The sequence below is a fragment of the Triticum dicoccoides genome, chromosome 3A (assembly GCF_002162155.2).
Source record: "Triticum dicoccoides isolate Atlit2015 ecotype Zavitan chromosome 3A, WEW_v2.0, whole genome shotgun sequence".
Classification (NCBI taxonomy): domain Eukaryota; kingdom Viridiplantae; phylum Streptophyta; class Magnoliopsida; order Poales; family Poaceae; genus Triticum; species Triticum dicoccoides.
Genome location: NC_041384.1, coordinates 91,102,567 through 91,107,024, shown reverse-complemented (window position 1 = coordinate 91,107,024; position 4,458 = coordinate 91,102,567).

Genomic DNA, 4,458 nt, shown 5'->3' with positions numbered 1-4,458 from the left:
GGCCCGAGGCCGGCCCGCCCCGGGCCGCAATGGGCCTGAGCCACCGCGTGCCTGCCCCGCCGCCCGCGCTCGCCTCCACTGCCTCCCGCCGGCGAGCTTCGACACTCCGCCCGCCGGCGTCCCGCGCTTAGCCGCCGCCGACCGCAACGACCACCGCCGCCGGATCCCGGCGCCCATGCTTCGCGTCGCTGCACCCCATCATCCGCTGACCTCGCCGGCGACCGGCGCCTCCCTGCGCCCGAGAACCGCTGCTCCAGCCTCGCCTCCGCCTTTCCCGCCTCACCTTGGCTTCCGCGCCTCGTCGGAGGTTCGCCGGAGCTCGTCCTGCGCCAGATCCCGTCGAGTTGGACGAGATCCATCCATCCCCGAACCAAACGGAGCCCCTCCGTCCTGGATCTCCTCGTCTCGGGTTCATCTCGTCCCGTGGACTTTTTTGCGAGGTGAAAATTGACTAAGTCCTTTTCGCCCTCATATTTTCAGGCCATGTTCATCGCATCATAACTCCGCATCCATACCTCCTTTTGTGCGTGCCATATATCAAAATGTTCGTTAGAATGTCCTCTTCATTTTGTTCCATTGCACCATGCTTGTTTGAGTCCATCTTGATGCCCAAATGTCTGTTGCAAGAGTGCTATAAAATGTCCTGGCAGATTGTTTACGTGTTAATCAATTTTGCCAAGGTTGTTGTAGTTGATCCATGCATGCTATGAGATTGTTCTTTCCATGGTTAGCTTCTTGATCATGTCTTCTTGCTGGTAGTATGTTTGGCTTGTCATGCAATGCCTTGTGTTGAGTGCATCAAGCTCGCAAATATGCCTTCGTAATTCTGTTTATGCCATGTCCAGTTTTTTTGCTAAGTCTGGATCTGTTAACGATACTTGCTATGTTTACATGGGTCCCATCATATCTTCTCATCCTTTTTGGCTTATGGTCAGTGAGGGACTTTTGTTATGTACTTTGAGTAGATTCATGCCATGCCTTGTATTGCTATGATATGATCCTGTAGCATGTTGTTATCTTGCTCTAAACATTGCTTCCTGATGTTAATTCCTCACATGTTAGTTTTTTCACTAAGTCTGTGATGCTGTTATCTTTTGCCCTTTTGCCATGCTTGTTTGAACCTGCTCTTGTGTGATTTAGCCGTAGCTCAGTGCTCATCTTTTGTCAAGCATCTTGAGTAGATCACTTCCATGTGCTTTTTTGCTATGTTGGGGTGCAGTAGCTTAGTTTCTTGTTGCATTCTAGATGGCATCGTGTTGTTTATCGCAGAGTAGTGCCATTATTGTTTTGCTTGCCATTTGCAAACCGTGCATCCGATTCCGGTGATCTTTATATCGATTTCGACCGGAATCAACTCATCTTTCCAGCGGCACACTTGGTTTGCCAAGTTGAGGCCTGGTTCAATCTTTTCCTTCCGGAGCATGCATATGCATTACATATCACACCCCGCATATCATGCCATGTTTGGCATCATGTTGCTTGCGCATTGCACCATGGTTGATTTTTGTTTCCTTTGCTTGTGTTCTTGCCTTGGGTAGAGTCGGGAGACGAGTTCGTGTTCGAGTTACCCATTGAGTACGCTTACGAGGATCAAGCTTACGTCAACTCGGAGAACTTTGCAGGCAAGATGACCATACCCTCGAAATCACTTCTATCTTTGCTTGCTAGTTGTTCGCTCTATTGCTACGATGCGATACCTACCACATGATTCATCATGCCTCCCATATTTCCATGTCAAACCTCTAACCCACCTTGTCCTAGCAAACCGTTGTTTGGCTATGTTATCGCTTTGCTCAGCCCCTCTTATAGCGTTGCTAGTTGTAGGTGAAGTTGGAGTTTGTTCCATGTTGGAACATGGATAATGTTGGGATATCATTATTATATATTATTTACTTTAATGCATCTATATACTTGGTAAAGGGCGGAAGGCTCGGCCTTATGCCTGGTGTTTTGTTCCACTCTTTCCGCCCTAGTTTCCGTCATACCGGTGTTATGTTCCTTGATTTTGCGTTCCTTACGCGGTTGGGTTATAATGGGAACCCCTTGACAGTTCTCCTTGAATAAAACTCCTCCAGCAAGGCCCAACCTTGGTTTTACCATTTGCCACCTAAGCCTTTTTCCCTTGGGTTACCCCCAGGCCAGTGCTCCTCTGAGTGTTGGTCCAAACTAGAGCCCCTTGCAGCGCCACCTCGGGGAAACTTGAGGGTTGGTTTTAGTTGTACGAATTGCTTATCCGGTGTGCCCTAAGAACGAGATATGTGCAACTCCTATCGGGATTTGTCGGCAAATTCGGGTGGCTTTGCTGGTCTTGTTTTACCATTGTCGAAATGTCTTGTAACCGGGAATCCGAGTCTGATCGGGTCGTCCTGGGAGAAGGACTATCCTTCGTTGACCGTGAGAGCTTGTGATGGGCTAAGTTGGGACACCCCTGCAGGGTTTTGAACTTTCGAAAGCCGTGCCCGCATTATGGGCAGATGGGAATTTGTTAATATCCGGTTGTAGAAAACCTGACACATAACTTAATTAAAATGAATCAAGAGCGTGTGTAGCCGTGATGGTCTCTTTTCGGCGGAGTCCGAGAAGAGAACACGGTCTCGTGTTATGCTTCGACGTAAGTAGTTTCAGGATCACTTCTTGATCATGATAGTTTATCGACCGTGCTTTGCCTCTCTTCTCGCTCTCATTTGCGTAAGTTGGCCACCATATATGCTAGTGCTTGCTGCAGCTCCACCTCACTACCCTTTTTCGTACCTATAAGCTTAAATAGTCTTGATCACGAGGGTGTGAGATTGCTGAGTCCCCGTGACTCACAGATTACTTCCAAAACCAGTTGCAGGTGCCGATGATACCGTACAGGTGACGCAACCGAGCTCAAGGAGGAGCTCGAAGAAGATCGTGTTTGTTGTGTTGTTTTCGTTTCTAGTTGATTAGTAGTGGAGCCCAGTCGGGGCGATTGGGGATCTAGCATTAGGGGTTGTCTTTCTTTATTTGGTTCCGTAGTCGGACCTTGATTGTATTCTGGTTGATGTAATGCTACATTCATGTATTGTGTGAAGTGGCGATTGTAAGCCAACTCTTTATCCCTTTCTTATTCAGTACATGGGATGTATAAAGATTACCCCTCTAGCGACATGACTACTATGCGGCTATGCCTCTAAATCGTGCTCCGACATGTGGGAGATATAGCCGCATCGTGGGTGTTACAAGTTGGTAATCAGAGCCTTCCCCAACTTACGAGGCCCCTGCTTGATCGAATCGTTCGCGTTGTTGAGTCTAGAAAAATGTTTTGAGTCTTATAGTATTATATATGTCGGAGAGTAAGATTCTTTTTACTCCTCAGTCCCTTCGTCGCTCTGGTGAGGCTTCCTGACATAGAGTTTTCACTCTTCTCTTCTCAAATTTCACTAAAAAAATTTAGGATCACGCGGGTATCTTGGAATCGTTTCAATGGTTTTGTGACAAGAACATTGTTCTTGGTGCCTCGTGACATTTAGGGGTTGTGGCAGTGTCCCGAGGAGTTGAGCTCTGAGGTGTTGTCGTCACAGTTTTATCGTTGCAGTTCTGGAATACCTGAGTTCGCCGACATCGAAAATCTCTTTTATGCAGTTGTTGGTGAGATAACCTCGACGCCACCCAGTACTTGGGCGGGAGTTCGGGAGTATTGCCATAACTCGTATAATGGATGATTTTTGAAGGTTGAGCTAAACGATTTCCGAAGGTTTCTTGGTTATGTGTTGAAGGATGGATACAGCTGGATGTAGGATTTGTTAGTTTGGGTGAGATATTATGCTTCCCTGTATCATCAACACCTGATTGCATAACCAGAAACTTTCGGGAGTTTATAAGTGGGAATTCAACTATCACATAGGATATCTTTCCAACAGACACATGATACGATATGGGATCTATTATATGTTTGTTTCCGGCTTATTCTGCAAGCCAATCCTTTGTTTTGATTTGTGGTATTCGAGTTACGTCAATGTCAAGTGTTGATTCCATACCTTCCCTAAGCGATGTTCCCATACTTCTATGTGGATGCTAATCCTTCGTGACAATCGATATTGTCATGTCAATCCTTTTCAACTAGCGTTTTTTCTCTTCAAGTGGATCCTATCATTTTCTACATCCGCAAGATCAACTCAAAGTCTTCTCAACGTTGCTTGTTTGATCCGCCCCAAGTTGCCTTTGTTTTCCCGCCCACCCACCCTTGTTTCTTCAAGGAATTAGATGTCTTAATCAAGTATCCATCTTATTGATGTGAAGTCTCTCCATTCTTTTCCATCAATATTCTTATCCGGTGATTCTCAGGAAGATACTAACGAAGCTTCAAGTTTATCATCCTCCGTTCTCTTTTCTTCTCCGGTGGTTGCAATTCAAGCTTTCGGTGTTGATCATTCCTTTCCTTGTTTCAAATGCTTTCCCATGCTGGTGCTCCTCTTAATAGTTCATCTCTCTTTA